The sequence below is a fragment of the Canis lupus genome, chromosome X (genome assembly GCF_003254725.2).
Source record: "Canis lupus dingo isolate Sandy chromosome X, ASM325472v2, whole genome shotgun sequence".
Taxonomy (NCBI): Eukaryota; Metazoa; Chordata; class Mammalia; order Carnivora; family Canidae; genus Canis; species Canis lupus.
The window spans coordinates 13901872-13926184 of NC_064281.1; the positions used below are offsets into that span (position 1 = coordinate 13901872).

General features: G+C 39.2%; 1 protein-coding gene across 11 annotated transcripts in view; it reads right to left on the reverse strand.

Moving 5' to 3' along the window:
• The window catches only part of RAI2 (retinoic acid induced 2), a 388271-nt gene that overhangs the window by 66558 nt on the left and 297400 nt on the right, over nucleotides 1-24313 (reverse strand). For 2 of the 11 annotated variants that reach the window (XM_049107577.1, XM_035711353.2), the window contains one exon: nucleotides 332-476. The exons of the other annotated variants lie outside the window; for them this stretch is intronic. The gene's annotated coding sequence lies outside the window, so the exon portion shown is untranslated. The remainder of the gene's footprint in view (nucleotides 1-331; nucleotides 477-24313) is intronic. 11 annotated transcript variants of the gene reach the window in all.

Below are 24313 nucleotides of genomic sequence, written 5' to 3' on the forward strand. Positions count from 1 at the left end.
CCAGCAGCGCCTCCCAGGCCCGCTTCTGCCTCAACAAAGGGCTCAGAGTCCTGTGCCCAGGGGCCAGGGGCAGGAGAGCTTAGTTCTATCTCTGGCTCTCTCAGTGCTCTGAGTGGTTTTGCTCTGCTCTCTCTAGCTGTCTTCCCCATGAAGTCCCATCTTTCTGACCTGACTGTCATCATGGGGAGGGGGCATGGCCTACACCTCCCACAGAACCCACCTTCCTTCTCTCTAGGTAAGACGCCTTCAGTAAGCCATGGCTAATCACGATTCTCTCCCCTCACATTTGTGCTTTGGTCTCTTATTCCCAAGGGGCTTCAATACCCCTTACCTAGTACGAGCCTTACAACCTTCCTTTTCCATGTGGAGGAAGCAGGTGGCCAGACTGGGTTTGGAGTCATGTGACTGTCACCTGAGGGTATCAGGGTTTGTCCACATTAGTGGGGAGCTCCGTACAAGCTAAGCGAGGAGCCAGGCTGCAGGAGACAAAGAAGAGTGCATGTTTATCAGCAAAAGGGGACCAGAAACAAAAATTAAAGCTGGGAAAGAGACCTGGAGTCATGGGGCATGAAATAATAGGTAGTGGATTTTGATTAAGAGGAAAATAGACTCAGATTTGGTTTTGGAGAGCTAAATTATTTTGCTGGATGGGAAAACAATGCCAACTATAACACGACGGTGTTTGAAATACCGGCACGTGAAGGACCAAAAACAGGCAGGCTCAGAGATGACCCCACACGACCCAGCCTTCCGACGGGGAAAATGATGTTCAGCAGACACACACACACACACACACACACACACACACACACAGCTTTACACAAGCCAAGTCCTCTTCTCTCTCCAGGTGTCAGACTTACCTTTCCTTTCTTAAAAATTTATTCAAATAATGAACCAGATTGATCTCTCAGTAAGAAGGGGAAACTCTTCAAGTTGCCCTGGGTGACGGACATCGACAATCAGACTATCATCCAAAGCAATCATAACAAATAACTGCGGAGACCCTCCACGGCGGCAGTGTTCATGTTAAAGGAGACAGCAAGCAGCCGCCCCTAAATATCCCCGCTGGCCTGAAACCACCGTCCCCTGTCCTGGCGCTGCGGTGACAGCAAGGGTCTATCTCTGCCATTGTCTCTTGGAAGAAGAGCAAGGAGGGCTTTCTCAGCCAGCAAACCCGTGGGTTGCTGGGAGTGATTACCTCCCTCCTAGATCCAACCTACCCGACCCAGCTAGCACTCTGTTTACAAACAAACCAGAAGGTGGCCGGCAATGTCACAAATGGTCCCTGCCCCCAGGTGATCGCCCGCTCCCCTAACCCTCCAGTGGGGGCGGCCTGTTGGGTGTGTCCAGTTCACATATGGCAAGTCTCTCCAACATCACTGACAAAGTTTCTGTTGCTGTAAGTTCAAGAGGTGAAACGGGTTGACGAGGTCTTTCATTTGGGAACAGGGCAGCGTGTATAATATAGAAGGGGCTTTAATCATGCCGTCTTCAGCTGCTAGAATTTCTCAAAATCTAGAATTTTATGAGCAGAACAATTTCAGAGAAAGAGGAAAAGAGAACAAGGTGAAATCTCTCTTGCCAGGACGGCCAGCAGCTTTCCTTGCTGTCCTTTGCATTTGTGGCCTCTCTGTGCCAGGTCCACATCCGGGCTCCTGGGAGATTGCTCGACGTCAGCCCCTGCCCACCTCGGCCCCTCGCAGGTGACTCCTCTCATGCTCTTCATCCCTACGATTATGCCTGCCCAATTTCTGAACCAGACCAGCAGTGTGTCGGGTGGGACATGACACAGGATCTCCCGTCCGAGCTCCTTGTGTTCCCAAGGCGTCGCTCAGCCACCAAGTTGAGTCACAGCACTCCCCAGTCATCCTCTCCGTGACCCCCTCCCACACTGGCCTCAGCCCTAGGATCAGACTTTGGGGTCTGCTTCTCTGCCTGGCTCTCGTGCCTTCTGCCGAACATACAGCTCCACCACCTGGTCCCACTCACTAAAGAATTTCCCACCAGTCTGTGATGACCACGTTGCTGTCTGCATGGGACAGAGCTGGTTTCTCAGTCACGGACATTCCGCCTTACAGGGAATGCCCCCAAACTTGGCAAGAGCATTTGCATAAGTTGCAGACTACCACCATCCTCGACTACCTCCTTCACTCCTTCTTCTTAGATGTATCCTCATTAGAGATTTATAGTGATTGTTTTTGCTTTTTTGAAGAACAAACATTTTACAAACAAGGTGACCTTTTGAAAATGACAGTATTGCTTTAGAAAAAAATCATAATTAATATAGAAATACTTTAGATTACATATACTTTATTCTTTTAAAATGATTTTTCATTGTAACAGTCATTAAAAATTATATATAAGTGTAACAGGCTATTCTATCGTCACTATAAACATTCACTCATAACCCCTCTCGATGATCTGTATATTCCCTTCAAGTTTTTCTCTTTATAGCACTTACCCATCAGAAATAATATTACATATGATTTTACTCCCGCTCTTGTCTCTTAATATCTTCAACCAATAAGCATTTCCCATAGCATTCTGATAATATTTCATAATCAAAACAGACATTTTCGATGGTTCAGTGAACGGTTTTATCAAGTACATTCATCACCATATACTTAGCTTTTCCCCTACTATTGGAAGTGTGGGCTACTTCCAAATTCTGCTATTGTAACAAGCACTACAATTAGTTTCTTTGTGTATATCAATGTTCCCATTAATAATTATTTCTCAGAATAAATACACAGCTGTAATATTTCTGGGGCAGACACAGAAACATTTACATGCTGCCAAACTGATTTTAAAAACGATATTCCACTAAGTAAGTATGAGCTCTGAGAGTACTTGCTTTACGAGTAAATCATTTTGGCCCAGCATAGGCCAAAATATTTGTCTTATTTTGTTTTAAACTAGATTTTACTGATTACTAGAGAGGTAGTCCATTTTTGTCCTTTCTACTTGTATACCTAAGGTATACTTGTATACCTCATCCGTTTATTGCTTTCACACACTTATTAATTAAATAATAGTATTTGCATCTTATTTGTGTGTATGTGTCCTTTATTTAATACAATGTAAATGCAAGTCACAACAGCAACAAACAAATCCCAAAAGTAGGACTCCTGGATTATATGGGAGCTCTATTTTTAATTATTTTTTTTAAAGTAGGCTCCATGTCCAGCATGGAGCCCAATGAGGGGCCTGAACCTATGACCCTGAGATCAAGACCTGAGCTAAGATCGAGTCAGATGCTTAACTGACTGAGCCACCCAGTGCCCCTCTACTTTTAATTTTTTGGAGGAGCCTCCATACTGTTTTCCATGAGGGCTGTACCAATTTACATTCCCACCAGCAGTACACAAAGGGTCTCTCTTCACACTCTCAATATTTTTTATTCTTGTCTTTTTCATAATAGCTGTCTTAATAGGTGAAATGATATCTCATTCTGCTTTTGATTTGCATTTCCCTGATGATTAGTTCTGTTGACCACTTTTTCATGTACCTGTTGGCTACTTGTATGTCTTCTTTGGAAAAATATCTATTCAGGTCCTTTGCCCATTTTTAATTGGATTATTTGTGGGGTTTTTTGCTATTGACTTATAATGAGTTCCTTATATATTTTGGATATTAGCCTCTTCTATACCTCAGATACATGGTTTGCAAATATTTTTTCTCATTCTCTATGTTGCCTTTTCATTTTGTTCATTGTTTCCTTTGCTGCCTAAAAACTTTTTAGTTAGATGCAGTCTCACTTGTTTATGTTTGCTTTTGTTGCTTGTGCTTTCAATGTCATATAAAAAAATCATGGCCAAGACCAATGTCAAGAAGCTTTTTCTCCATGTTTTCTTTTAGGAGTTTTAGCTTCAGATCTTGCATTTAAATTTTTAATCTGGGATCCCTGGGTGGCGCAGCGGTTTGGTGCCTGCCTTTGGTCCAGGGCGCGATCCTGGAGACCCTGGATCGAATCCCACATCACGCTCCCGGTGCATGGAGCCTGCTTCTCCCTCTGCCTGTGTCTCTGCCTCTCTCTCTCTCTCTGTGACTATCATAAATAAATAAAAAATTTTAAAAAAATAAATTTTTAATCCATTTTGAGTTACTTTTTTGTGTATGGCATAAAATAAGGGTCCAATTTCATTCTTTTATGTGTGTATATCCAGTTTTCCCAACACCATTTATTGAAGAGACTATTCTTTCCCTATTGTGTATTCTAGGTGCTCTTGTCAAAAAGGTTAGTTGACCATATATGTGTGTGGGTTTATTTTGGAGCCATCTGTTATGTTCCACTGATCTATGTGTCTGTTTTTATGCCAGTATCATAGTGTTTTGATTACTATAGCTTTGAAATATAATTTGAAACCAGGAAGTGTGATGCCTCCAGTTTTGTTCTTTTTGCTCAAGATTGTTTTGGCTATTTGGGGTCTTTTGTGGTTTCATTTATCTCTTGGATGCAAAGATGGTTCAACATACAGAAATCAATAAGCATGATGCACCACATTAACAGAATGAAGGCTAAAAACCATATGATCATCTCAGTAGATGTAGAAAAAAGCATTTGAAAAAATTCAACATCTTTCACGATAAAAATCTCTCAATAGATGAGATATAGAAAGAATACACCTTAACATAATAAAGGCCATAAATGACTAGTCCACAGCTAATATCATACACAACAGTAAAAAGCTAAGAGTTTTTCCTCTAAGACCAGAAATAACACAAGGGTGCCTACTCTCTTCACTTATATTCATCAGAGTACTGGAAGTCCTAACTAGAGCAATTAGGTAAGAAAAAGAAATAAAAGGCATCACAACTCAAAAAGAAGATATTAGATTGTCTCTTTGCAGATGACATTATGTTATATAGAAAAAACCCTAGGGGCTCCTGGGTGGCACAGTTGGTGAAGCATCCAACTCTCGATTTCAGCTCAGGTGATGATCTCATGGTCATGGGGTCAGGCCCCATGTCGGGCCTATGCTCAGCACAGAGTCTGCTTGAGATTCTCTCTCTTTCTCTGCCCTTCCCCCTGCTCATGTTCTCTCCCTCTTTCTAAAATAAATAAAATCGGTATGCCTGGGTGGCTCAGTGGTTGAGTGTCTGCCTTTGGCTCAGGACGTGATCCCAGGGTCCTAGGATTGAGTCCTATATCAGGCTCCCCACAAGGAGCCTGCTTCTCCCTCTGCCTATGTTTCTGCCCCCCCCCCGTCTCTCTCTGTCTCTCTCTGTCTCTCATTAATAAATAAATAGGATCTTTTAAAAAATAAAAATACAATAAATAAAATCTATTTTTAATCTTGTTAAATATGTTTTCTGGGACGCCTGGGTGGCTCAGGGGTTGAGCGTCTGCCTTTGGCTCAGGGTCTGATCCCGGGATCCAGGTTCGAGTCCCATATTGGGCTCCTTGCGGGAGGCCAGCTCCCTCTGCCTGTGTCTCTGCCTCTGTGTGTGTCATGAATAAATAAATAAAAATCTTTTTAGAAATGTGTTTTCTGTATCAAGGGCTAGTGATTAACTGATTTTTTTCTTTAGTCTGTTGATATGATATATTACATTGATTTATTTTTTAAAAGACTATTTTTTTAGAGCAGTTTTAGGTTCACAGAAAAATTGAGAGGAAGGTATAGATTTCCCATATAGCTGCAACCCCTCCACAGGCATAGCCTCCTCCCCCATTATCAATATCATTCATAAGACTGGTACATTTGTTACAACTGAAGAACCTACACTGATACATCATAATCACCCAAAGTCTTTGATTTCATTCTTAGTGTTGCAACTTCTATAGATTTTGACAAATGTACAATGACACATCTCCATCATTATAACACCATACAGAGGACTCTAACTACCCTAAAAATCCTATGTGCTTCAGCTATTCATCCCTCCTCTCTCCCCTAACCCCTGCAACCACTAATCTCTTTACTGTCTCCATAGTTTTATCTTTTCCAGAATGTCATATATTGGAATCATAAGTATGTAGACTTTGGGATTGGCTTCTTTCACTTAGTAATATGCATTTAAGGTTCTTCCATGTTTTTCCATGGCCTTATAGGTCACTTCTTTTAAGTGCTGAATAATATTCCATTGTCTGCACGTAGCATGGTTTATTTATCCATTCGCTTACTGATGGACATCAAGTTGCTTTGAGGTTTTGGCAATGATGAGTAAAGCTGCTATAACTATCCATCTGCGGGTTTTTGTGTGGACATGCTTTCAGCTCCTTTGGGTAAATACCAAGAAGTGCGATTGCTGAATCCTAAGGTAAGAGCATGTTCAGTTTTATAAGAAACTACCCAACTGTCTTCCAAAGTAGCTGGACCATTTTTAATTCCCACCAGCAATGTATGAGAGTTCCTGTTGCCCCACATCCTCACTAGCATTTGGTGTTGTCAGTGTTCCAGATTTTGACATCCTAATAGGTGTGTAGTGGGATCTCACTGTTGTTTTAACTTGCCTTTCCCTTATAACATATGATATGAAGCACCTTTTTATATGTTTATTTGCCATCTGTACATCTTCTTTGGTGAGGGGTTTGTTAAGGTCTTTGGCCATTTTTTAATTTGGTTGTTTCTTATGGTTGAATTTTAAGAGTTCTTTGTATTTTTGGATAACAGTCCTTCATCAGATGTGTCTTTTGAGAATCTTTTCTCCCAGCCTTGTCTTCCGATTCTCTTGGCACTGTCTTTTGCAGAGCAGAACTTTTAATTCTAAAAAAGTCCAGCTTACCAATTATTTCTCTCTTTGGTTTATCTAAAAGGTCACTGCCATTCCCAAGTTCATCTAGGTTTTCTCCTATGTTATCTTCTGGAAGTTTTATAGTTGCATTTTATGTTAAAGTCTATGATCTACTTTGAGCGAATTTTTGTGAAAGGTGTGAGGTCTGTGCCTAGGTTAATTTTTTTTGTTTGTGAATGTCCAGTTGTTCCAGCATCATATGCTGAAGAGACTATTTTTACTCCATTGTATTGTGTTTGCTCTTTTGTCAAACATCAGCATTAGTATGTTTTTGAATGTTGAACCAGACTTGGCATATCTGGAATAAATTCCACTTGGTCTTGGTGTATTCTTTTTATACATTGTTTAATTTGATCTGCTAATATTTTGTGGAGGACTTCTGTGTCTAAGTTCATAAGCAATATTGGTGAGTAGTTTTTTTGGTTTTGTTTTTGTTTTCGGGTTTTGGGGGGTACTGGCTGTTCTAGTTTTGGTGTCAGAGTAACATTTGCTTCATAAAATAAATTGGAAAATTTTCCTCCTCTTCTATTGTCTGGAAAAGTTTTGTATAATTGGTGTTAAGTCTTCTTTAAATGTGTGGTGAGATTCTCTTATGAAACTGGGCCTGAGGGGTGCCTGGGTGGCTCAGTCAGTTAAGCATCTGTCTTTAACTCAGGACATGATCCCACAGTCCCAGGATGAGCCCCACATTGGGCTCCCTGCTCCTTGGGGAGCCTGCTTCTCCCTCTTCCTCTCCCTCTGCCTGCTGCTCCCCCTGTTTGTACACACTCTCTCTCTCTGTGTCAAATGAATAAATAAAATATTTTTTAAAAATTTTTTTTAAATTATTTTTTTTAAAAAGAAACTGGGCCCAAAGAATTCTATTGGAGGGGGTTTTAAAATTACAAATTCAGTTTCTTTAGTCATCAGAGGACTATTCAGAATATCTATTTTGTTTTGGTAGCTTGTGGTTTTAGAAGGATCAGTCTATGTCTTCTAAGTTGTTAAATGTATTGGTATAAATTCCTTGTAGTATTCCTTCATTAATTTTTAAATGATTAATAAGATCTATAGTTATATAAATTTACTGATATTGGTGACTTATTTCTTTTCTATTTCCATTCGTATCAGCTGTATTAGAACTTTATCAACATTATTTTTTGAACCAAAATTTTAATTCACTAATTTTTACTGTTATTTTCCTCTTTTTAATTTCATTTCATCTTGCTATTGTTTATTTTATTCTTTTCCTAGTTTCTTGAGATAGAAACTTTGGTTATTGATTTTTGATCTTACCTTTTTTCTGCTATAAATTTCCCTCTCAGCACTGCTTTAGCTGCATCCCATACGTTTTCTTCTGTTGTGTTTTTATTTTCATTTTTTTTCTGTAGTTTTTTTATTTCATTGGAAATATCCTCTTTGACACTTGAATTATTTAGGAGTGCTTAATTTTCAGATGTTTAGACATTTTCTTGTTCTTTTTTTTCCTGTTATTGGTTACTAGTTTGATTCCATATGGTCAGAAAACATGCTAAGTATGATCACAATGCTTTCAAATTTGTTGAATTTTGTTTTACGGCTCTAGATATTGTCTATTTCGATGACTGTTACATGGATGCTATTGTTGAGTAGAGTGTTTTATATATGCCAATTAGATACTGTTGGTTGATTATGTTATTCAGATTTTCTATATCCTCTTTGATTTTCTGACTAATAATTAATTCTTCAATTGCTGAGAGGCAAATGTTGAAGCCCCTGACTCTAATTGTGAACTGGTCTATTTCAATTTTCAGGTCTATTAGTTTTGCTTCATTCATTCTAAGGCTCTGCTGTTTGATGCATACATAGCTAGAGTCATTATAGCTAATAAATGTTTTGACCCTTTCATTATTATATAATGCCCTTCTCTGTCTTTGCTAATTTGCTTTCATCTGATATTTTGCTTTCATCTGTCTACTTTATCTGATATTAATATAGCCTCTCCTAATTGTTTTAGTTAATGCTTATATAGATCTGTTTCCATCCTTTTACTTTCAACCTCCTATAACATAAAATTTGAAGTGATTTTTTGACAAACTGCATATATTTGGTCCTGTTTTTTAAGTCATTCAAAGAGTCTGCATTTTTATTGGTGTATTGAGACAATTTACATTTAAGATAATTACTGATAGAGCTTAAGTCTGCCACTTTATTATTTTTTTATTGTTTCTTCTTTCTCTTTTTGTTATCCTGTGGATTACATGAACATTTTTAAAGAATCCATCTTGCATTCTTCATAGTGTTTTTAATTGTCTCTTTGTATAGCTTTCTTAGTGGTTGCTCTGGATAGTATATCATAAATATATGGTGTAGCACAGTCTAACACATCAACATTTTGCCACTTCAAGTTAGGTCCCTTTACTCTCATTACTTTCAGCCATTATTTTCTTGAGTATCAGATGGTATTATAACTTTTGTTTCAATCATAATATACAATTTGTAACATTTGGGAGTAGAAGGATAGTCTACTGTATTCACCCATATGGCTGCTCTTTCTATTGTTCAAGAAAGTAAATAATAAAGTTAAGGGCAGAAATAAATGAGATAAAGACTAGAGAAAGGAGGGAGGGGCAAGATGGCGGAAGAGTAGGGTCTCCAAATCACCTGTCTCCACCAAATTACCTAGAAAACCTTCAAATTATCCTGAAAATCTATTAATTCGGCCTGAGAATTAAAGAGAGAACACCTGGAATGCTACAGTGAGAAGACTAGATAAACAATAAAAAAGATCAATGGAATTAAGGTTTTTTTTCTTGAAAAGATTAAATTGATGAAGCTTTAGACCAAGAAAAGATTCAAATAAATAAATTATAAATGAAAGAGGAGACATCACAATTGATACCACAAAAATAAAAAGGATCACAAGAGACTACTATGAAAAATTATGTGACAAAAATTGGATATCCTAGAAGAAATGGATAGATTGCTAGAAAGGTACAACCTACTAAGACTAAATCATGAAGAAACAGGAAATCTGAACAGACTAATAATGAGTAAGGAGATTGAATCAGTAATGAAAAAAACCTCCCAACAAAGAAAAGCCTAGGACCAGATGGCTTCACTGGTGAATTCTACCAAACATTTAAAGAAGAACTAGTGCCAATCCTTCTCAAACTCTTCCAAAAAATTGAAGAGGAGGGAACATTTCCAAACTCATTTTACTATGCCAGCATTACCCTGATACCAAAGCCAGACAAGCACACTATAAGAAAGTCACAGGCCTATATCTTTGATGAACATAGATGCAAGAATCCTCAACAAAATACTAGCAACTGAACTCAACAGCACATTAAAAGGATTATACACCATGATCAAGTGGAATTTAACCCTGGGATGCAAGGTGGTTGAACATATACAAATCAATAAGCAGGATACATCACATTAACAGAACAAATTATAAAAGCCACTATCATCTCAATAAACATAGAACAATTCAACATCCTTTCATGATAGAAAAGACTCTTAGCAAATTAGGTATAGAAAGAATGTATCTCAATATGGCAAAGGCCATATATGACAAACCCATAGTTAACTCATACTCAAGGGTGAAAAGGTAAAAGTTTTTCCTGTAATATTGGGAACAAGACAAGGATGCTTACCTTTACTTCTAGTCAGCATAATACTGGAAGTTCTATTGAGAGCAATTGGACAAAAATAAACAAATAAATAAATAACCGCCTAAATTGGAAAGGAAGAAATATAATTGTCTCTGTAGATGACGTGATCTTATATAGAAAATCCTAAAGATTCCACCAAAAAACCCGCTAGAACTAATAAACAAATTCAGCTAAGTTGCAGGATACAAAATTAACTTTCTTCCTTCTTGATGCTTCAAGATTCCTTGTCTTATAACTTCCTTTCTGCTTGAAGAACTTCCTGTAGCCATTATTTAAGTGTAGGTCTGGTAGCAACAAATTCTTTTGATTTCTCTTTATCTGCAAATGTTTTGATTCCCCTTCACACCTAAAGGGTATTCTTTCCTTCCAGAACTTGAAAAGTACCATACCACTTCCTTCTGTCTTCCATGGTTTCAGATAAGAAATCCACTGTTCTTCAAATTGGTGTTCCCTTATAGGTAATGTGTCATTTCTGCTGCTTTCAAGATTTTATCTTTGTCTTTAGTTTTTAGAGGTTTACTTATGCTGTTTTTACATGATTAAAAAAAATTTAGCCTGTTGGGGCTTGCTCAGATTCTTATATCTGTGTGTTTTCCTTTGCTAAACTGGCAGTGTTTTAAGTCATTATTTTTTCTAATATTCTTTCAGCCCATGCTCTTTCTCCTTTTCTTCTGGGACTCCAATGCTATGAATGCTCTCTTTGTCATTCCACAGGCTCATCCTGAGAGTCTATTTTTTTCCAATCTATTTTCCTTTTCAGATTGGGTAAATTTTATTAATTTGTCTTAAATTCAATGATTCTATCTGCTGACACATTTACTCTAGCATTGAGTTCATTTAGCAAGTTTTAAATTTTGGGGTACTGTAGTTTTCAGCTAGAAGATTTCCATTTTAATCTTTTTCATAACTTTATTTCTTTTCTGAGATTTTCTATTTTTTCATTTATTTCACAAGAATTTGTTATTGCTTGTTGATGCTTTTTGTGATGGCTACTTTAAACTTGTGAGATAATTCTAACATCTGAGTCATCTCTGTGTTGGCATCAGTTGATTGTATTTTTTTCATTCAAGTTGTGATTTTCTGGCTCTTAATAAAATGAGTGATTTTCTCTTCTTTCTTTCTTTCTTTCTTTCTTTCTTTCTTTCTTTCTTTCTTTCTTTCTTTCTTTCTTCCTTCCTTCCTTCCTTCCTTCCTTCCTTCCTTCCTTCCTTTCTTTCTTTCTTTCTTTCTTTCTTTCTTTCTTTCTTTCTTTCTTCCTTTCTTTCTTTCCAATGGCTGACTTTCAATTGTATCCTGGACATTTTTAATATTATATTGTGAGACTCGAGGTCCTATTTAAATCTTTTATTTCAGCAGGTAGTTATCTGTTTAGGTTTAGCATGCAGGTCTTGACCTATTTTTTTAGTGTGGCTTGATTGACAGCTTAATTTTCAGAGCCTTTGCAGTATTTTTTGGAGTGCTTTGTTTATCTGGTGCTGCAGGAACTCCCACTGGTCCCTTGTGGTGCTGCTTGAGGGGAACAGAGGGGTTGCCCCAGTCAGACATCCTGATGTCTCTAGGTTGAAGAAAGGAATCTCTGACCCATTGGGATGAAGAATGTTTCCTGAGCCAGGCAGCTTATTGTGCAAAGCAGAATCTCTCTTGCCAGTGTCAACCTAGTACTTGGTGTCTCTTGGCAAGGGAGGAGTCTCAGGTCTGGCAAGGAAGGAGAGCACTTCCTTTAGCTGCTTGCTTTTAGTGGGGCTCCTAATCAATCCCCCCTGCCAGCACTGTCAGGATCACCTGGTGTTGTCAGAAGGCCTACTCTTTGATCTAGTGAAGAAATGAGCCCACCTGGGCTGCCCTGTGTTGCTAGGTTGAGGGTCTGAAAGTTCTAGGCCTGGGCTGCCTTCTGTTGGGTGGGGAGGGGAGAGGGAGATGTCATTCCTGCTGCTGTATTGTTCCTACAGTCCTAGGATCCCCAAACAGCTTGCCTTTTTCTTTCCACCTTCTAGAGTGTTCCTTTGATTGCCTCTTGAGTTCTTTCTAGGGTTTATAGTTGTACTTAGCAGGGGGAAGTAGGAAGAAATGGGTCTAAGCCATCTTGTCCAGAACAAAATTTCTTTTTTTTTAATTTCTTTTTAATTTTTAATCATTTATTTTAAAACTAAAGAACAACTGAAGAAAGTATAATTCTGATTATTATATGATTGCTACTAAAAATAATTTTGGATTGGAAATAAAGGACATTAAAAAAAATGATCTGCTCCAGGTATCTAATATACTAGCTATGCTACTGAGAGTGAGCAAAGTTAAAGAGAGATCAGAAAGATCGTGAAGAACAGCCTTGAAGTCAAGGGTGGAAAGAGTATTAAGAAGCTAAGAGAGGTTATTATTATATTTGCTTTATGATGGGATTAGAAACCAGAGGATCTGAAGCATTAGGTTGCTTGCCCAAAATTGCTTTGGCATTTGGCTGCAGGATGGTTGCAGAATTCGGGATTATGACATTCCAAGACCATGGTAACAGCAAACTGTTTCCCAGGGTGCCACTTTCAAACTCCAAACACAACATTTTCTAGAAGATATACTACAATAGCCAAGCCTACCTTTTGCCTATCTGGCAAATGAACAGAAAGTTTCAAAAGAAACAAATGTTTACTAAATTTGATTAGTATTGAATGTCTGTTATTAATTGTCACATAATCATCCTGTATGTAGGGGGCTTAATTAATGTGCAAAAATTCATTTCAAGATAATAATTATCAATGGAGTGCTTACTCTTGTAGAGTATTAAATTAGAATTGGCATTTGGATAAGTCTGGAAAACCGTTTCTTATGTCTTTCTTTTAGCGTCTGATTCTCAAGTTTATCTGTGACAATTTCTAATATTTCACATTTCTTCAAGTTTCTCTTGCCCATGATCTCTTTCATATAAGCTAAACCTTTGTTTCCAATAGTACGTGCAGGATTCCAGATAAAGCCTGACCACTTCCTGATTAAATATGTTTCAGTCTTTCATTAGATCTCACTATATAGCAGTATCTATATTCCTGCCTTTTTCAGGGTCAGTTTTTAGAAATCTAATGAAATCTAATATATATAGCATATATATTATATATATATAAATTTATAATATTTAGAAGTTTTTTTTCCAAAGAGAAATTTGTTTTTAAAGAAACTTAAGAGGCTTCCTTACCCCCAAAAAATCCTCCAGGAAAACTATCTCCAAATGAAACCAAACTGCAGATAGCATTCTGGATGAAATTCACTACCCAATACAAAAAGTTTATGTATTTTGGCAAGTGCAATTGGGCTGTGATTATTTGTTATATTGAGCCATGGGAAACTACTCACTGGAAATAGATTAAGGTATCTTTGGAAAATCTCTTAACACTTTCAAGATGTTGGGATGCCATCTCACCTAACCCAAATTTCCTCCAGCATGTGAAATGGCCTCCCAGCATCCGGAAAAAGTGAACCAAGCTTCCAAAAGTGTCTGTTTTGCAATTAACTGACACTCCTGCCTGAGGTACAACTGGTTTCAAGGGTCTTAACTTCCTCCCGCATGTCTTATACTATTTGTGGTAAAAGTTACAATGCTTTGGTAATTTGAGACCTCAACTCACAGCTGAGCTATTAAATCATGACTCTATGAGCAGGTGAGATGGCAAGGATTTGAGTACAAATGATCAGGTTTATAAATTACAGGTGCAAGAATCCATCCACTAGTGTAGCTATTACTCAGTTTGGAAGAAGCTAAAGGTCAGAGCCACAAAATATGGTGTACAAATGATTTCACCAAGATTTTCACCTATAAATGCACTCATTTATAGGGCAGGTTTTAACATCTATAATCCTGCAACTTGGGGCAACTAGAAGCAAGTCTGCCCTTGCAAACCTGCCTAGAAGCACTAATATTATTAGTTCTCCTCCTCATTTGGTTTTCAATATAAGATCATCAACTAATGCTTTGGAATATTCCCCTGCACCAAAAACTGCCCTCATGTGAAGTGAACAGGTAAAAGGCATTGCTGTTTTATCTGCAGTGTGTCTGGCTTTGCAGTGCCAAGGAAAACTGGAGAAATTAGTTATTTGATGTTAAATAATAATTTGCTTATTTGAGAACTAAAAAATCCCAAATTATTATTGTAACCCAAATGTCTCCTGGGGGGAAAGCATGAGGTCAAATTAATCCAAACTCCCTGGATCTTAACTCTACCTGCTTATTCAGAGTCATCAGTGCTATGGTCTGAATATTTATGCCCCTCCTCAATTCATATATTGAAATCCTACCCTCCAAGATGATAGTATTAGGAGGTGGTGGCCTATGGGAGGTGATTAGGTCATAAAGGTGGAGCCCTCATGACTGGGATCAGTGCCCTTATAAAAGAGACCTCACAGAGTTCCTTGCCCCTTCTAGCATGTGAGGATACAACAAGGAGTCAGCAGTCTGCAACGTGGAAGTGGGCCTTCAGAACCCAATCATGTTGGCATTCTGATCTTGGTCTTCCAGCCTCCAGAATTGTGAGAAATAAATGTTTGTTTATAACCCACCCAGTTTATGGTATTTTTGTTATAGTAGCCTGAACAGACAGCTTTCTGGAAAAGCCCCCTCCCAACCAAGTATTTCTGGAGGGGTTTCACAGGGAGCTCGTGAACCAGTATGGCAGCTGTAGCCCCCACACATCCACTATGATCACATTTTTCTCCTCTCCTGCAATGGCTTCCCCTTGTCAGTGTCATCTACTCAAAAGTGGAGTGAGGGTCCCTTCCCAGTGCTGCTGCTGAGGGTTAAGAACTTCATTTTCCCAGTGAGTACACTCTCTTGTCATGCTCTCTAAATGGTCCATGATGCAGTAGCAGAGAGATATTCATTTGGGGGCAGCAGCCTAGAGAATGTCTCTCTTCTCTGTTGTGTGATATTCTTTGTCACCTGAGCCCCAAAGCAAAACTATGTGTGTTCAGTCTCATCAGAGCACCTCATAATAGAGTTCCTTCCATGTTAGATCTCAATAATGGCTTTCTCCATTGAGGCTCAAAACCATTGTACCCAACCAGCAAGAACAACAATCTTGCCTTTTACTCTCTTGTCCTCATTTCCAATCCTCCACACCTCTCTACCTTTGCACTACATGCATCAAACTCCTCTTTCTTCCTTCAGATGCAAAAGTCAAGAACTCAAGGGCTCATAGGCATCAATTCGGAGAAATGTTGCCCACTCTACCAAACCCCTCTGTTGCCAGTGGTGATTTTCTGTGAGAAAATCTTCATTCTTCATTGCCTTCAATCCTCCACTTGGCCTTGGCTGTTTCAACATGGCCTTGGATTCTCTACAGCAGTGGTCTCCAAAATGGGGTGGTCACACCCCAGGGGTGAGTGAGATAATACACTGGGGTGGAGGAAGCAAATGTCAGAATCAGTAGATAGATGTTCAGTTTTACTATTATTTACTACATAGATTTCTGCCAGTGTCCTCCATCGGTCTGTATGAGAGGGCCCAATGTTTTTCAAGGTATCCTGGGGAAGGAGTGAATGTTCAGGACACCTGGGTGGCTCAGCAGTTGAGCATCTGCCTTTGGCTCAGGGAATGATCCTGGAGTCCCAGGATTGAGTCCCGCATTGGGCTCCCTGCATGGACCCTGCTTCTCCCTCTGCCTATGTGTCTGACTCTCTCTGTGTGTCTCTCATGAATAAATAAATAAAATCTTCTTTAAAAAAAGTAGTGAATGTTCCATACTAGGAATAGTTGACAATGGAACCCTCATGTGATCATTTCTTTCAACATATTGGAAAGTATTACCATTGATGTGTTCCTGGTTAGGTGGTCAATTATGCTACCCAGTTTTAACTAATAACTCTCGAATTTGGCAAGTAGCTTAAAGAATCCCTGCAAAGAAACACAGATCAAGATATGACAATTAACCCAAGCTCACAAAAGTATAAGAGAAATGGCAGCACTAACACTTCTTCCACCCTGGTAGTAGCTCAGCCATATTATATAAAATAATGAATTCAAATCAAATTACTTAAAAGTGGAAGTTATCAAGAAATATGTTACTAATAATTATTTTAGTTTGGAGTCCCCCCCAAAACAGACCCCACGACAAGGATTTAGATACAAGTATCTTATTTGGGGAGATGATTCCAGGAAGCACAGTGAGGTAGAGCGAAGTGACGTACAAAGGCAGGAAAACCAATAAAGCATATACTGATAAATGGATTACTACTACAGGCACCCAGGACCCTCTGAGGGATGGTGTAGAAAAAAACTGTCCCTCCAAGGTACAAGGAAGTTGGAGTATTTATCCACTGACTCTTGTGGCTAAGAGTCATTTCTGGGGTGTGTTAGGTCCCTAACACTCTGGTTTCTCCCATTTATACTGACTACACTTTAATAGTCTAAGAATGCTTTCATGAGGAGAGACCCATTCTGCAGATGTCTGCTAGGATGGGCCAAGGGGATCTGGGTTGGACACTGATAGTGTCTGCCACCACAGTTAAACTTTTTGTGACTGCTTATGATTTCTTGAGCTATTAGATAATTATAGTAGAAAGCCATCACAGATGGAAAAACTTTAAAAAATATTACTCATTTTATCTTTTTCCTACCCTTTCAAAATGTATTTCTTTCCCCAATTTGAACAAGGGTTGATTGATTACCTGTAAAATTTGTTCAAACATTCCTCTTGTAAGGAAATATAGTAATCTTAAGTTGCAAAAAAATGTATTTTTTGTATGTGATTCATTATATACACAATACATCAGAGCAATCATACACAAATATAATTTAGAAACAAATATATCTACGTCTGTGATTCATGCCCCAACTATTTTCATTGATACAGGTGCCTGGATCAAATAAAGCCTTGGAGCTCTCTCCTCCTCTAAGGGAAGTTGGAATCTCAGAATGGTTTATGAGCACTAACTACAAATCCTGTTGAAATACCCCAGGCCAAAGGAGAGTCATAGGATAAAAATCATTAAACCTCTTTTTTGCCCAGAAGTATCTTACAAAGGAATGTCTCCCTCTGTTCTCACAAGATTCCTAGCAACTTGGATGCTTAACTTCTCTTTTGGCATCATGACATTTAAGAGCAGTTTGTTCTGTAGATGAAAATGTCAAAATATGGGGTTCATGGTGGGCGGGAAAGGAAGAAAATTATAAAGGAGGATGGTATTGAAAGGATGGGGTTCTCACATTACCAGTGGACCCTAAGAGAGGATGAGCTACCTCTCATGACATTTGACCATGCTGCCTTCTATGTTGAGAAGGGTCACTTCCCCTGAGGAGTAGGGTGGGGGTGGGTGGAGAGCCACAAGGCCCTACAGGTTGATCAGGTTGATCTTTCTGCCTTACCATTTAGGGCCCCTCAGTCTTAAGTAGCCTGCACTGGACCAACAAAGTTTACTAAATCTAGATTTTTCTGTTGTTGGCTTTAGTCATTGGTACTTGACTGGTTTTTAGTGTCTCCAGATTACTAAGCTTCAAGAAGTACTAGAAGAGTTCTGGCCATGAGCTATCTGCCCTAGTATTCTGTTTATGTCAGGGGAACAAAAGGACAAGTTTTGGAGGGATACATCTTTCTTGCAGACTAAGCTAGAAAGATACTACCAAGACATATGAACTCTGCTTAGCCATCCAACCTCAGCCAATCAGCAACTGCTGACTCAATGTCTGTGCCAGGGCCTGTAGTAGATGAGAAAGGAAGGAAAAGAAAGAAGGAGGAAGGAAGGAATGGGAATCATCCTAGGCTTCCTTACAAAGTAGCTAACCTTAGACAAGGCTGTACATGATAATTACCAAATGAAGTAGACAAACATGGAAACATCTCAAAAGCTTCAATCAAAGGTATGTTGATCAGGGAAGCATCCAGAAAGAGTAGAGATCTGAGCTAAAAAGTATCCTCAAACTTGAATACACACCAGAACCACATGGGCTGTTAAATCAAACTGTAGGTCCTCATTCTCCAGAAATTCAGAGTCCCTAGGTCTGTGGGTGAGATCTAAGCATTTGCATTTATAATAAGTTCCCAGGTGATGTGGATGGTACTGGTCCATTTAAGAGACCTAGAGAGACCACATTTAAGAATCACTAGAGACCACATTTAAGTATCACTTCTTGGGGGGATTCCTGGGTGGCGCAGTGGTTTGGCACCTGCCTTTGGCCCAGGGCGCGATCCTGGAGACCCAGGATCGAATCCCACATCGGGCTCCCGGTGCATGGAGCCTGCTTCTCCCTCTGCCTATGTCTCTGCCTCTCTCTCTCTCTGTGACTATCATGAATAAAAATTAAAAAAAAGAACTGTTGAAAAAAAAAAAGAATCACTTCTTGGGGCACCTGGGGGGCTCAGTTGGCTAAGCATCTGCCTTTGGCTCAGGTCGTGATCCCGTTGTCCTGGGATCGAGCCCTGTATTGGGGCCTCCCTGCTCAATGGGGAGTCTGCTTCTTTTTCTCCCTCTGTTCATGCTCTTTTTCTCTCACTCACTCTCTCTTTCAAATAAATAAATAAAATCTTAAAAAAAAAGAATGTAAAGGCCTGTCTGAAGATTTTGAAATTTATCCTGTAGGCAACTAGAAGTCATTGAATATGTTTGAGTAGTAACATGACATGACGGAAACTTCATTTTAGAACTGTTTGTTTACAGTACATTCCATTGTGTGAGAAAGGGAAGGGATCAGATGGGCAGAAAATGTAAAAACTTGTGAATTTAAGTTGTTTAAAAATCTATTTTGGGTGACACAATCCCTTGAACATCCAACTCCTGTTTTTGGCTCAGGTTGTGATCTTGGGGTCGTGGGATCAAGCCCTGCATCAGGCTCCACTCAGCATGGAGTCTGCTTGAGATTCTCCCTCCTTCTTCTGCCCCTCTCGCTCATGTTTGTGCTCTCTCTCTCTCTCTCTCTCAAATAAATAAATCTTTAAAAGTCTATATTGTATACCATTCTTTCTAAACAGAGGTGAGAAAAGAAGTATTTCTTTGGGGGATCTTTCTTTTTCTTTCTTTCTTTCTTTCTTTCTTTCTTTCTTTCTTTCTTTCTTTCTTTCTTTCCTTCCTTCCTTCCTTCCTTCCTTCCTTCCTTCTTTTTTCTTTCTTTCTTTCTTTCTTTCTTTCTTTCTTTCTTTCTTTCTTTCTTTCTTTCTTTCTTTTCTTTCTTTCTCTTTCTTCTTTCCATGAGAGACACAGAGAGAGAGGCAGAGACATAGGCAGAGGGAGAAGCAGGCTCCCTGCAGCTGATGCGGGGCTTAATCTCAGGACCCTGGGATCACAACCTAAGCCAAAGGCAGATGCTCATCAACTACTGAACCACAGAGGTGCCCCTGGGGGATTACATTTTGATGAGAAGCCTGGGCCAGCATTCCTCTCAGAAAAGAAGACAGAGGCAAACAGATGGCATTTGAGTCTTGGTCTTCCATTATTCAAACTTTCCTTAAAAATGACAGCATGGAAATCTTCAAGTCTGCTCATAATCTGAGCCAGTTTGATGGGAGAATCTGCAGATTTTCAAGCAGTAAGTTGATCTGTGGTGGCCTTCAACCCAGGAGTGAGGAATTTTCTGTTTATAGTCTTGACTCAAAAGAGATCCAAATTTGCCCCACCCTGGAAGTGTATCACTAAGGGGGAATTTTCGGTGTTTAAAATGGCTTGTAATAAGACCACATTGAAATGTTCTTTTTTTTTCTTCCTCTGTGAAGATAAATGTGATGTGTGTGATGCTGATTCTACATCACGCTAGAGAATTGTGCTCTGAGGGCATATGCACATACATGCCTCCCTCCTCCGTAGTATTGGCCAAGAGGTCTGTACTGAAGGAGATGCTCAGGCATATTTCTACATGAAGCAAAATCAATATGGGTGAACCTGAAAACCATCTGCTGGGAACTTTTGGAAAGGCAGATGAAAGAGGAGGTGAGAGACAAGGGTGAAGACTTGGGAAACAGTCCAAGGAAGCTCTTTTGACAGCTCAAGTCATTACTTAACATTGATGTAGACATCTGGGAGGCCCTAAGGTAAGCCCACATGCCCTGCCTGAAGGAGCCTAGAGCCAACATGGGGTGGGTTCAGTTCAAAACAAACCTCCAGCATCTCAAAGTTCCTGCACCTTTGTTCTCTTGGGTTCCACCTTGCTCAGCAACCTTCTTCTCTCCTATTTTCTGCTTTTCTCATTCTTTAGCCACCACCCAGCTCCCTATGGGTAGAATAATAATTTAGTACAAGTTCAGTTTTTTTGAAAATGTTTTGCAATAAAGTCTTACTGCTTTTGTTCTCTGTGGCTAGAGGGGTGGTGGCCTGGTATGACTGCCCCAATTTTAAAGGCAGGGAAAATAAGGATAATGAATCAAATGATTTGCCAGAGATGAAATGAATGAGATTAGCACTCATTACTTTTTATCCCAGCAACTGAAATAAATACAGGAACTGGATTGTAGCAATTATTTAGGAAAGCCCTGGAAAACATCATTCTTTTGTGATTCTTGTGTAATGAATGTGGTAACAGAGAAGGTGGCTTTGCCAGTTTTTAATTCAGTGAAGGTTCTGAACATATTTCTAATTCCTTTGACACATCCCCAGTTTTCTCATGCATAAAATGGAGTTAATACAATAATTAGTATCTATCTTATAGGGTGGTTGTAAGGATTAAATGACTTAAAACATGTCAAGCACTTAGAACAGTACATGGCATCTAATAAGCACTCAATAAATTTATTGGTATTATGATTGTTGCAATAGCAACAAGTTTATCTTAAAGTGACAACCTTAATATTCAAACCTTCCAAAAAATGTATACCAGACAATGCCTAGCAGCAAAGGAATTGTACTGGTTTGCCTAAGAACCTTATTAGAATGAGAAAATAAGGGGTAGAGATTGAGTTAGTGAGTGGTCCATCAGTCTTCCAGAACATTTTGGAAATTACACTCTGCATTTTAGGGTTTATTTGTATCAGGGCTGGCTGTGCCTTTGAGAAAATGGAACCCAAATGTTGCAGGTGCCATTACTGCTCTTATCTACCTGCTCCCCACTGTAGCACCCCATTTCCCAGCCACTAAGAGTATACTATTATCAGGTTCTGATATAACACCAAATTTATCTGTGACTGCTAAAGCAGTCAACCCTGCTCGTCACACCTGTGTCACTTTTCAAATATAAACCCCACAGGTTATCTTTCCCCTCCTCTATTCTCAGCCAAGGGTTTCTTTGCTTTCCTTTTCACCTCTCTTGTTCTTCCTGTCCCTCCCAATCCTTTACACAGTGTCCACTGGAATTCTGATGCCCCCTTCCATGGCAAGCAATCCCTGCAGATGTCTCTTCCTTCACCATCTAGTGGTAATTGAAGCCTGGCTCTCCCGTGAAGCTCTCTATTCCTTCAAGCTCTTTTAGGCAGATGCTGTTTATTCTACTGCATTTCATGAAGATGATGATGATCAACATTCACCTGTCCTCCCCCCATCTTTATATGAAAACTTTTATATAAAAAAACATCTCGGGGACTTCTACTTTTAGGAATATGGACTGGATGTACTTTTCCTCATTTGTCCTACTAAATACAACTAACAACCCTAGACATTATACGTAAAACAAACAGAAAAAGACTCTGAAAGGTGGAAAAAGGAAGGTGGACTAGCTAGGGACCTCAGGATCTGAAAAACAAGGTTGTGAATTCCGTGTATTTTCTTTTTGCCTCATATATCACGGAATTAGAGCTGAAGAAGCAGAAAATCTGGAACACAAACATGTGGAGACAAAAAAAAAAAGCCCAAACAAAAGCCTGCTATCCCCAGCCAAAGTACCAGAAAAGGGACAGCCTCAGAAGACACAACCTTTAGAAAATAATTACTTTACTCTGGCCAAACACCACAGAAAACACTGTAGTCTAGACTTCCACCATTGTATGGCTGTCACAAGGCTCACCTCTCACCAGAGTGCTCAGAGGAAGCTGAGTAGGGAGCCATGTCTTTCATCCCTGCTCAGGGGTAACAAACACACATCCCTTGCAGTGTTGGTAGAGACCATATGGGAAGCCTGGATCTCCAACTCCACCTACCCAGAATGAGGCACCTCTCCCTCCTCTTCCCCACTAGGAGTCCTAATGGAGAGTCAGGACTTTCACCATCATCCAGAAGTAATGAGACAACCACCCCAAGTGTCAGTGAAGGCTTTGTGGGAATTAAAACTCCCCTAGGATGACAACAGAAGCTCAGTGGGGAACCTAGGCTTCTATGCTCACCTAGCAGGAACAAAGTGGCACTCCTACTTCTGTCAGAGCAGTGTCAGGAAGCCAGCTAAAACAAAAGGTTTATATAAGAGCCAGAGTATCATAGCATAAGTGTCCAGGTCTCAATAAAAAAAATCATTCATCGTACAAAGATCCAGGAAAATCTCAATTTGAATTAAAAAGACAATCAATAGATGCCAACACTTGATGGAAGAGCTGTTAGAATTATATGACAAAGACAAAAGCAGCCATCATAAAAATGCTTCAATGGGCAATTATAAACAAGACTGAAACAATGAAAAAGCAGACAAGGAAATCAGCAAGATAATAGGAAGTCTCAGCAAATAAAGAGAAGATATAAAGAAAAACCAAATGGAAATTGTAGAACTGAAAATACAGTAACCAAAATTGAAAACACAATAGCAGGATGGAAAGGAGGATAGAGGACAGAGCTGGTGAACCTGAAGAAAGAGTAATAAAGATTACCAAATCTGAATAACAGAGGGGAAATAGACTGAGAAATATGAACAGAGCCTCAAGGAACTGTGGGACTATAACAAAAGATCTAACATCCAGGTCCCTGGGTTCCAGATGAAGAGGAGAAAAAGGATGGAAAAGTGCTTAAAGAAACAATAGCTGAAAACTCTCCAAATATGTGGACTATATAAATCTATAGATTACAGAAATTGGGCAAGCCTCAACAGGATAAAACCAAAGAAATCCACACCATGTCATATAATAGTCAAACTCCTGAAAGCTAAAGCTGAAGATAGATCTTAAAAGCAGTGAAAGAGAGACCACACATTACCTATGGGGGAAATTAATTCAAATAACAACAGTTTTCTCATCAGAAACCATGGAGACTAAAATAAAATGGTACAAAATTTTTCATGAGCTGAAAGAAAAAAAGAATTGTCAATCCAGAATTCTATATCCAGGGAAAATATCCATCAGGAATGAAGAGGAAAGAGGACATCGAGACATTTTCAAATGAGGAAAAACTAAGAGGAAATTGTCACCAGCAGACCTATCTTAAAAAATGGCTAAAATAAGTTTTTTTTTTTAACAGAAAGATGATAGATGGAGTTAGAACATCAGGTAGGAAGGAAGTACAATGGAAAGAGTAAAAATGTGGGTAAATATGTTTTCCTTCTCTTTAGTTTTCTAAATTATGTTTCATGATGGAGGCAAAAATTATAACACTATCTGATGTGTTTCTAAATGTATGCAGAGAAAAATATTTTTTAATTTTTTTAATTTATTTACGATAGTCACAGAGAGAGAGAGAGAGAGAGAGAGAGAGGCAGAGACACAGGCAGAGGGAGAAGCAGGCTCCATGCACCGGGGCCGACATGGGATTCGATCCCGGGTCTCCAGGATCGCACCCTGAGCCAAAGGCAGGTGCTAAACCGCTGCGCCACCCAGGGATCCCAAGAAAATATTTAAAACAATTATACTCTAAACAAAGGACAGCAAAGGGAGCTAAGGTTTCTGTACTTCACAAGAACTGGTAAAATGGCTAGCAGACTGTGATAAGCTATGTATACATAATGTGATGCCTAGAGCAACTACTAAAAGGCTATACAGGGATATGCCTGAAGATACTATAGATACCCCAAAATCGAATTCTGAAAAATGTTCAAGTAACCCACAGGAAGGTAGGAAAAACAAAACAGACATGATAAACACAAAGAACAAATAGAAAACCAAATCATGCAATGGAGACTTAAGCCCTAACAGGTC